Genomic DNA, 12,098 nt, shown 5'->3' with positions numbered 1-12,098 from the left:
TCATAAAACTATCCTATTTTATTAGATTACCAATTCTAACTACCTACTTCACTTGTCAGGTCCAGTGCAATGCCAAACACCTATGTGACCACCTTTTCATGTTCCACTCTTCCGGTTGATACTCTACCAGTTGGTATCTGGGTCTTCTGTGCCTCGCTGCTCTCTTTTCATCATATTATAGTTCGTCAAGTTCCTTAGAGTTTCATTTGGATGATTTCTTAGTTCGTTGAATATTCCGTACGCGTTTTAATTTATTTTATCTAGGATCCTTTCCTCTTTTGTTTTTCTATATAGAAACCTTTCGGAGACGAATGTAGGAATGTCCACAGCCTCCCTTTTAACGTGATTATACGTTACGTGAATATTCTTTCTTTTGGTTTTACCTGTGCTTCTTAATATCATAATCTTAGTAATGGCGCTGTCGACATGTGGTGTGTATGTCATTCTTCTGGCATTGTATCTCTGTGTAGAACATCCTCACTGGGCGGTCGCGGCTTCTGAATCATTTTTCGAACATGGCTACTTGTGATTTTTCTGCGTTTACTGCGATTTTTTATTGAATACCCCAATCTTCCAACTCACTTAGGGCATCTTTTAAGTATCTTGTCGCTAGGTTTGGATCCAGACTTACTTCTTGCTGTTATTTCTGTGTCATCGACATAATATATACTAATCATATTCTGCGGGGTGATTGGTGTATCTCCGATGTATATGTTATACAGAAATGTGACAGTATTCCGCCCTACCCGTGGTATTCCAGCTTCGATCATTACTACTTCAGACAGTACGTGTCCTATCTGAACCCTTAACTTTCTATTTCATAGGTAGAATGAAACAATGCATATCATTGTCTGGCTGTATTCAAGTTGGCTTATTTTGTGAATAAGCCCTTCATGCCACACTTTGTCATTTTCTGTGTGATGTATTTGTGTGATGTAAATGATTGCTTTCCTTGGAAGATTTTTTTCTCGAAAGATAGGAAAAATGAATAACCAATTACAAAAACTAAAGAACACGTTTTAGCAGTCATGTAAACTTTCGTTACCCATTTTATTCATTACGTATATACAGGTTGTTTCATTAATAATTGGAAATAGTTTAACTGTAGATTCCTGAGCTCAAAATATTACGGTTTAACCGAAATCACCTAGTCCGAAAATGCTTATTAGGGAGCTAGAGCTCTTTGAAGATGGCGTCTTTTAATTAGTTTTTTTATACCTCTAGAACGCTTATATTTAGAAAAACGAAAACTGGTACGTCCAGTACCAGTCGTGGTACGTAGTGTGATTTTTAATTTCAAATATCTCATTTAAAAGAAACTTTTTATTCATTTTAAGGGACTCTCGGCCCTCCGTAATAAAGTAATCTTTCATTCTGCATTTAAATTTTTCAAATATACTTTTAGTTTTCTCAGGATTCGAAAAAAATAATTACATTTATGCACGACCGGGCGATAAAGTCCATATTATGTATACATTTGGCGGGCGTAAAGTGCCACTTTAGCGCCCATGGGCTTCTTTATCACCCGCCTGGCGGTAATGTTAGATGGCGGGTGTGGTTAGTGAAACACAAAGTTTTTATTTATTGTATTTTATTTTAGTAAAGGAATTATAACTTAGGCAATCAAACATAAGTTTCCTACATCTATAATTTTATATTTATAACACAATTTGAACAATTATTTATAGAAATGTTAGGGTTTGCTACTTTGCTCCGTTGTAAGTTGCTATGAACTTCCAATAATTTATCGTATATTTTCTTAGATTTAGCTGGTAGTAAAATTTTGCATCTTCTGCTGCTTTAAAAATTTCCGGTGGTGTTCCAGAAAATCTTTCATCGTCACTAGTTTCCATTATAAAAGAACTTTTTAAAAAATGTGTTATGAAACTTTCAATACGATAAATAATGGCGACTTACTATTCTTGACTTATTTACTTTGTTGCTAGGGTAACGCGAATATAGGTATAGAGATTACTGTTCTATCATATTATTATTTCTTACACTAATTTCTTTCAATATGACATTTTTTATTAACTAACCAATACAAATGATTCGGTGAATTGTTATACAGGATGAGTTTTAATAAATTGAGCTATAAAATTCATGCAATTTTGAAACAGTATTTATAACAAATTGCTCGCAAAAGGTGGAAAGAAAAAGAAGCATTAAAAAATAATCACTAAGACGATCGTGCAATAAATTTTGTATCTTTATTAATAAATGATCATTAAAACAGTCGTGCATAAAAATTTGTATGTATTTCGGGCGTAAACAGCGTTTATGAACCTTACGTGTTAATAGCCCTCGCCTATCGGCTCGGGCTCTTACTTACACGTCGCGCTTCATAAACGCCTATTTTACGCCCTTGATACATAAATACCTATTAAAATACATTGAACATTTTGACAGGCGTCAAAATTTTGCATTTTGTTCCTTTTTTATATTATCAACCTTCCGATGACCAACCTTTTTTTGTTACACGGATGACCAAGGGGGGAAAATGACCCCAGGTTAAAAATGTCAAAAATGACAATTAACAAAAAAATGAAGTTTTTTTTTCTTTTTTTTATGGCATGGACTTTATGTCATTCAGCCAGTCACAACATGAGTATTAGTGTCATGTGTACAATGTATGTTGAGTAAGTGTCTTGTTACTTTGCAAAGTCGACGTCATTAGCGTAAAACTACTTGGAATTACACATAATAGACGGTATTTTACTAAACATCAACTGCAGAATATATTTTTTAGGATATCTAGAATGATACTAAAGTCAAATAAAAAAATAATGAGTTAAAAATTGAAAATACTTTTGAATTTATTAAAGAAAAACATACGCTGGGGTCACAATTTCCCCCGCTTGGTCATACGAAGGTTAAGCTACTGTTAATATTAGTCGTAACAAGAAGATTCCCTAAAATTGAAAGTCTTTTATGATTTTTATAAAAAAGATTACAAATCAAAAACAAGCTCTTTCTATATTTTAAAATAGTCTGGCTTATTTAAAATATGTTAGGCCAAGAAATGAAGCATTTTGGCTCGCAATTTTTTCGTTCAGCATGGATTTAAATTGTTATTTCACAGAAGCTAGGGAATAGCCCAAGGATCACTTTCTATATCATGCCGCTGTACGCTAAAACCTTGGGGGCGGTTTCCACCCCATCCCGGGGGTTGAATTTTTCTTTACGTTTTAATCATAGAAATCGATGGAAACGGTAATTCTAAGAAAAAATGTTCTTTACGTTTTCTTTGTAAAACAAATATTTTTCGAGTTATTCGCCTTTGAAAGTAACAGTTTGTCGACGAAAAAATCGACTTTTTAGGGGTTTTTTGAGAATAACTCGAAAAATGTCAATTTAATCAAAAAAATTGTAGATACTAAAATTTTATCTTTTAGAAACAAATATTAAATTGTCCTTCACATAACATTTCGAACATTTGTACTTATGGTAGTGGTCTTTTCGGGCCGCTGATCACAGTTTAAAGAAGCAGAAGAAGAAAAAGAAGATTATTAAGCTTCTTGACAAGTGACGTCCGCTCATCACTGTTTTTTTTCTGTGCCTGTACTGATCACAAGTGGTTTCCAAATAGTTTTATAAAAATTATTAGAAAGTGTTTAAAATACAACAAAAGTCATCAGAGAATAATTATGTATCCCGAAAGAGGCGGAAATATGAAAATTTGCAACAGAAACTGGTAGAGTTAAGGTATTTATATGATATTTTTGGGTTTTATCCCAAAAGACCAAGTTATTTATAAGATATTTTTGAATTATTTTATGTTAGATAAATTAAATTATGTGTGAATAGATCGAACTATAAATATTTAATATTTACGAAATGACAATTTTAATCAAATTCAAACTTGGGGTCCTATTTTGTTGTTATCAATATATTTTCTCTGTTGTCATAGTTACTATATCTCGCCTTCTTCCCTATTCGAAATACTCAAAACGTCAATAGTATTTGTCAAAACACACAGAGATGTAACAGGCGCTATGTTGCCACACTGCTCTGATTTTCCTATTAATGTTTATTTTGTAGCAAAATGTCCGACAGACATGATATTATGCAAAAATTTATATTGTTTGTGTCAATAAGGATAACTTAAGGTAGCCCAAAGTAATACAGACTAAATTATTAGGGGTTTAACAATAAAATTATAGCCCAAAGGTTTAAAATAGAACAAAATAAAGGGTTTACCAATAAAATTAGAGCAGGGGTGTTTTTAAGCAGCCCAAAAAATCTTTATGATTATTTGACCTGCCTCTATTTTTCAGAGGTACTCTACAGTAGTCCAGAAGTTTAGAATAGAACAAAATATATTAGTTTAACTGCTTTTGTAAATTTTACTTCGATTTCACGTTACAAGCAAGTTTACTTGCACTAAATTATTTGTTTGGTTTTGTGTTCAAACAATAAAACTAGAGCAGAGGTATTTTTTAGTAGCCTAGACGATCTTTATGATCATTTTATCTGCTTCTATTTCTCAGAGGTATTTTTACAGTAGCCCAGCAGTTTGGAATACAATATAATTATATTTATTTCACTACTTTTGTAAATTCTACTTCGATTTAAGATTACAAGCAAGTTTAATTACACCAAGTTTATTGTTTGGTTTGTCTTCAAACAATAAAATTACAGCAGAGGGTACTTTTTAGCAGCCCAGACAATCTTTATGATTATTTTATCTGCTTCTATTTCTCCGAGGTACTCTAATGTAGCCCAGAAGTTTAGAATACAATAAAATGTATTTATTCAACTACTTTGTGCACATTTTGGCTAGATTTCATATTACGAGGGTAGTAAGTTTACTGCTTTCATTAAATGTTTGTTTGGTTTGTCCTCAAACAATAAAACTAGAAGAGGGTACTTTTTTTTTAGTAGCCCAGAAAATCTTTATTTTGAGCTACTCCTATTTCGCAGAGTTACTTATAGTAGCCCAGAAGTTTAGAATAGAATAAAATATATTTAACTACTTTTTGCACATTCTGCATTGATTTTTATCGTCTACCTTGATATTACAAAGTTAGTAAGTGTACTTACAATAAATTTTTGTTTGGTTTTGTCAAAAATATTAAACAAAGATACAAAATCAGCTTTATTAAGTCATCTCGAAGTCATTACGAAGCCACAAAAGACCACTGTTTATCCAAAAACTGTACCACAAAGCCAAGCTGCTGTTTCCATTCAGCATCCATCAAGAGTTCTTTCAGAATCTAGCAACTTTAATCAGCAGCGTTTAAACTTCAATCCAACCTTGAGCAGACCAAGATTTGGACAAAGTCAGTACTCAAATGACCCTCTACTAGCATCGAGATACAAACAATCGAACAGACAGCAGTACCAAAAGCAAATGAGAACAACCAGGATGTCATACTAAAGGTCAATAAAAATTAATAGGGTAATATTGCTAACTGTATTAAAATATGGAAAGGGATTACTTCAGATAAGAAAGTTTTAAGTTGGGTCTAAGGTTTTAATATTTTATTTAAAACAACGCCCTCTGAAGAGAGAGCACCAAAAGTTCTCATAGACCCAAACTGGTCGTATGACCAAAAAAAAAAAAAAAAAAATACTTGAAAAGTAATTAAAAATTACTATTTCTCCTTCTTCACATACAAAAGGACAATTTATTTTTCGTAGTTTTTTGTGCCCAAAAAGGACGGAAATCAGAGATTTTGTTTTGAATTTAAAACAATTGAATTGCTTTATAGAAGCCACATATTTTAAGCTGGAAGACTATAATAGGTCAGTCCTCAAGCTCATTTTCAAGGGTTATGGCAAAAATAGATTTAAAAGTTGTCTATTTTGCTATTCCTGTTCATTAAAATTCTAAAAAATATTTAAAATTTAAGTACAGAACTTTTTTATATTAATTAAACTGTTTACCGTTTGGTTTGAATAATATCTCGGCTTTTATATTTACAAAAACTTTAAAACCAGCCCTAAATAATCTAATAACAGGAGGCTTTACTTTTGTCAATTTTTTAGAGGACCATTTACCAATTTCAAAATCATATTTAAAATGTAAAGAAAATATTGTTTAAACATTTTCTATGTTTTTCTGCTTGGGATTTACTATAAATAAAAAAAAAAGGAAAAGTATACTTTCACCCACACAAAATATAACTTTTCTTGGTTTTACGTTTGATTCGAACCTGATATATTTTGCACCTGCTGACAAAAAAAAAAATATCTAATAGTATTCAGAACATCAAAAATAAAAGTACATGTAAAATATGATCATTTGCAGCCTTAATCGGTCAGTTTGTAACAGTTAGTCCATTTATGGAAGTTAAATATGGAAAATTATACTAAAAATATATATATGTGTATATATATATATATATATATATATATATATATATATATATATATATATATGTATATATATATAAATAAATAAAAAAGAAAAGTAGCCTCTTTCTTAAACTAATAGTTATAACACTGAAATGACCATACCTAAATACTTAAAAACGATTACAATTGGTGGTTAAATAACAAACCAATTAGTGAGCAAAATATAAAATAATCCAATTATGTACTTGAAATATTTTGCGATGCATATATCTTTTAGCATGGCGGGTATGCTGCATTGATAACAAAACTCATGGTTTTTGGAGTCATGAACAACAACTACATATAAATGTACTTCAGTTACTAGCAGCATATAGTGGCTTGAAATCCTTTTTGAACGAATATAGGAATTGTAACATTTTGCTAGGAATAAATAACGCAACAGCTGTGTCTTGCAATAACAAGATGGGTAGTGTACAGTACTCAACATTTGCAGATAAGTTTAATAATTCTGTGAAAATAGGAATTTAAAAATTATTTTTGCATCTATAACAGTAAAAAAAATGCTTTTGCCTGACTCGGAATCAAGATCTTTAAAAATTGAAACAGAGTAGGTATTCTTTAAGTGATAATTGTGTTACTATAATTTTTGAGCAGCTTCTTATTCCAGAAATCGATATGTCTGCCACATATCCTAAAAAAAAAAAAAAAAAAAATGTGCAAGGTATGTAATTTTGAACCCTGACCCCGGATCAGAGAAAGCCAATGCCTTAACTCTAGATTGGCATGGATTTAAATTTTATGTTTTTCAGCCTTGGTACACAACCTTTGACAACCACACCTTACACAACCAAAAAGATAATTATGGACCTGATAAAAATTTAATCTAGAATTTTTATTTGGGCTTTTATATCCAGGACATCCTTTGGGTTTCCATATTCTTGTCAGGCAAGCTTTTTAAGAAAAGGCATTCCTGAGGATTCGATCCCAACTATTACAACAAATCACTAAATCTGTATGATACAGTTTTCAAGAGATGACGACGGTTTAGTATAAAATAGTAACCATTTTGCTTATGAATTATCAAATTTTAATTTTATTAAATCTATCGTAGAACAGGATTATAATTATAGCTCGTATAAACATTCACAGTGCTGCATTGGCGTTGATAGAAGATATCCTAGAATATTATAAAAACATTTTTAAATTTTTTTTACAAATGTATATATAACCTCAAACCTTAATTGCCCAAATATTAATTAACTTGGGACCCTCTACCAGTATTACTTTATTTAGAAACATTATTTCGTCTCACAAGTCTTTCCCTGAAAGATCTTACTTACAAACTTGTAATGTTGATTGCACTCACTTCAGTTCAGAGGTTGCAAATCCTGTACCTAATAAAAATTCAGAATATTTTCATGGATCAAGATAAAATTGACATTTTGATATAACATAGGATAAAGACTTCCCCAAAAAATAATAATAATAATAAATAAACAAATAGCAACCTATTTAAAACAAAAAACACAGTTGAGAGTGTTTAGAGATTTCTAAAACATTCGTCCTCAATCGGAAGACAATTTGTTTATAACTAAAAACAAAAAAAAAGAGACGTAGAAAGCAACATCTACCCAGGCGTTGAGTAGATGGATATAACATTTTTTTAAATTAAAAATATAGACACTAATATTTTTGAAGTGTATAGTGTCAGACATGCATCTACCTCAGCGGGAGTTAGAACTGGATTATAGAAGATATTAGAGAGACGGCGAGATGGACAGAAAATTCTCAAGTATTCAATATTTTTTATAATAAACCTCTAGCAAAAGATTACGGACTCTTTGCAAAACCGTATTGTCTGGTGAGTCCATGTAATTGTATGTAATTGTAATTATATTACATGTGTAGGTTACTAATATTAGTAAGAACATTAATTTTCTTATTATGTTTATTTGTACCTGGTTGAAGGTACACATCTCATATAATTAAAATATAAACATGAATCTTAATTAATAATTGCTCTAATATGTTAGTTAGGTATACATATGTATATATTTTGTGTAAAGTTTCTAAAAAAAAAAAAAAAAATTACTAAGTACTATTCATTTTTGGATTGCAATGTACTTTTGTTTATTTATCGCACAATATTGTTTAATCTTTCAACAGCCTACCATAAGTACAAATGTTCGAAATGTTATGTGAAGGACAATTAATTGATTGGTTGACTTACCTGTTAAGGAGGGACAATCATAATTGTCCTATCTTACATTTCGAACATTTGTACGCTCCCCCCCATTGATCCTTTTGAACCCACCCATGTCTTGTGCGATAAAAATATAAAAAAAAAAACAGTGATGAGCGGACGTCACTTGTCAAGAAGCTTAATAATTTTCTTTTTCTTCTTCTGCTTCTTTAAACTGTGATCAGCGGCCCGAAAAGACCACTACCATAAGTACAAATGTTCGAAATGTAAGATAGGACAATTATGATTGTCCCTCCTTAACAGGTAAGTCAACCAATAAATTAATTATTTTTTTATAATTTTTCTACGACCAACACAAACCGAGCTACATACATATTCTTATAGCTCCTTAAAAAACCGTACAAAATTATTTTTGAAAAAACTTTTTATCACCAAAAATCAAGGAGCTATATTATGTTTATAAAACGAATTAATTTTTTCAAAAATTCGAATATCTCGAAAATCCGAAAGAAGTCGAAGATGATATCGATCTCGACGAAGATGACTAAAAAACTATTTGTATTTGTATTTTTATTTGTAAATTCGTATTTTTGTATAAATAAATGTTTTTGTACGTAATTCTACGTTTTTTCTGTATAGATCTATTAAATTACTTATAAAAATTGCAGTGTTATTAAGGGTGGTTTTTACAAATTGAAATATTATAATATTCTATCCTAAAGCATAAAACAACCATTATTTAACAAACCAAAACGAAATTTTACGCATATTGGGATTTCCAATCTTTTTATATAATTTTTGACAATAAGGGGTAGTTTACACCGCTAACAATAATCAACGCCCTTGAGCATGATATAGAATATGAAGTAGAGGGTGACGTGACCCTAACTCCAAATTTTTATGCAAATCGATGTTAGCCAAAATCATTCTTTTGGGATAAATAAATTCTTTATATATAGCTCCAACAAGGCTGGTTTTAAGGGTTGAAATATTATGATATTACATCCTAAATCATAAAACAATCATTATTTAACTAATAAAAACCAAATGTTGACCATAATATTAAAGTTTAAAATGTTATTTTAAAATTTTTTACAATTAGGGGTAGATTTCACCCTTAAAAAACCAAAAGCGTACAACGGCTCAATATAGAAAATGAACTAGAGGGTGAAATGAGCCTAATTCCAAATTATTGTTCAAGTCGATGCTGGACGAAAAAATTGTGAAGTTTTGCCATTTTTTCAGCTTTATTTTCTGGCCTAAGAAAGATTTTAGTTTAATTCAAAAAATCGGAGACTTCTGCGGTAGAGTTGCACAAGTTTGACTTGAATGTTTGAACTTGACTTGAGTTTGACTTAATTTCAAGTCAAACTCAAGTCAATCCTTCTGACAAATAATTCAAGTCAAGTCAAACTGGTCAATCGTACAGGTTTGAAAATTCAAACTGTTTGTCAAACTAGTTTGAAAGAGTTTGAAAAATAATTTATTTCGTAGATATACTTTTTTAACAATCCACGAGGAAAATAAAATTCCTGTAGCTGGCTGTATACCATAAATCACAAAAAATACAGGATCCTTCATAAAAGGTATATTTAAAAGAACCTAATAAGGGTTACATCACAAAACAAAACGTTTTCGGATTAACAAGTAATCCATCATCAGTGTTAAGCCAATAACATGCATGCGTGGGCCACCAAAAAGTTATGGGTAAAAACCCTTTAAAAGGTATAAGGTCTTATATTATACTACATATTATGTTTAAAATAGTTGGATGTTACAAATATTCCTGGATATTACCCAGGGCAATACAGGACTCTAACCCACGTGGATGTGATAAGAGAGGGATGAACCTCACATATTGAAAATTGAGTGTCAACTATACCTTTTAAAGGGTTTTTACCCATAACTTTTTGGTGGCTCACGCATGCATGTTATTAGCTTAACACTGATGATGGATTACTTGTTAATCCGAAAACGTTTTGTTTTGTGATGTAACCATTATTAGGGTCTTTTAAATATACCTTTTACAAAGGATCCTGTATTTTATTTTTTTTAAATTTTTTTATATACTTTTTTGTTGAGATAGATGTCAGTTGCCAATTAAGATAAGAAATTTAATAATACATTGAGTGCCATATAAATCATCCTTTAGTTCCAATAATTTTAGTATTTGCTTCCCTCTACTCATTTTTAAAAATCATGTACAATAGAACACTGACACTTTCACAGTAAACTATTTTAAGCACGCTCAAAATTAAATAAAAAAATACTAAATGAACAGTTTTTGGTTTAAATGGGATCTAACTATTTTTATAATTTTCTGCTTTTATAACCGATAACAATAAACACCGGCACCGTCTTCAACGACAGAACAAAAGTCATAAAAAAAGGTTTAGGAAAGTTAAGAAGGAAGAAAACAAAGAACCTCAAAAATCTGTTTTCGTACCAACCCCTTTTTAAGCATGTAAATTCCCTGAAATTTTATGGTCAAATTTGGATTATCTACATTTTTTCAATACAAACGCCCCAGAATCTCATAACATGTGGTATGTACCTACTAAAAGTATAAGTCAAGCTGCGTAAGTGAAAGCAGAAGGTACTAACAGTATAATAAGTTGACCTGTACTTTACAAAGCATGTTTATTTGAAATTAAAAGTTGTACTGTTGGAATAAAATCAATATTTATACATGAAAAACAGGCTATTGATTTATACTCTTAGTACCGTAAAATGGGGGTGACCGCGGGGGTGAATTTGACCGAAAACATAGAAAAATATCTATTGTGATATACTTCAGCCACCCTGTATAATTTTTAAAATTATTTGTAACGATTCAGATTTATAAATATCTAAGAATTCATTTTTAATTAAAAAAAAAGAATTAATATTCCAAGGGTTGTTAAATCCACCGATATAACGAATTAGGAAAAAATGGTTTAAAAAACGGTCAAATTAACCCCACTTACAAGAAAAATAATTTTACAGGCAAAATGCATATACGGTCAACTTCCCCCCAGATGGGGTGAACTTGATTGACCAAAGGCATTTTTTATTTTTTTTTTCTAAGTCATGATTATTTTCTTGTAATTATAATCTAAGCTACTGAAAGTAGACGCCTAAACCCATAACATATTTGCATATAGAAAAATGTAGCAAAATTATGATTTTTATAGGATTAAAGTACAAAATCGGTCAAAGTCACCTCATTTTACGGTACAGAAATGCTTAATAAACATTCAAAATTCAAAATATAGAAGAATCCCGAAAGGTCCATTTTATGACTTACACTATATTCTTAGTACATAGCACTTTAGACATACATAATATAAAGCTTTTATATAGATTATTTGTATTTTTCAATTTAATTATATATAAACACAACATTTTCACTTTACAAAAATTCCATCATTTTTTGACGGAAACTTCAAAATTAATGTGTACCTACATTAATGGGGACAAAACTGTTATTCTGGCCAAACGCTTAGTTTAGCATAAACAGACCAAAGTCGGCGCTTAGTCTACAATTGCGAAACTGTTATGAATGGCAGTTATGGATATATGGCAGTTATGAATGGCAGTTAAGAATGTCAGTTAT

General features: G+C 30.6%; 1 protein-coding gene across 1 annotated transcript in view; it reads left to right on the top strand.

Annotated features, from left to right (window-relative positions):
* The window catches only part of LOC126890346 (uncharacterized), a 481,113-nt gene that overhangs the window by 331,707 nt on the left and 137,308 nt on the right, over positions 1-12,098 (top strand). The gene's annotated exons all lie outside the window — the stretch shown is intronic.

The sequence above is a fragment of the Diabrotica virgifera genome, chromosome 8, assembly GCF_917563875.1.
Source record: "Diabrotica virgifera virgifera chromosome 8, PGI_DIABVI_V3a".
Taxonomy (NCBI): Eukaryota; Metazoa; Arthropoda; class Insecta; order Coleoptera; family Chrysomelidae; genus Diabrotica; species Diabrotica virgifera.
This window is presented reverse-complemented; position numbering and strand designations above follow the sequence as displayed.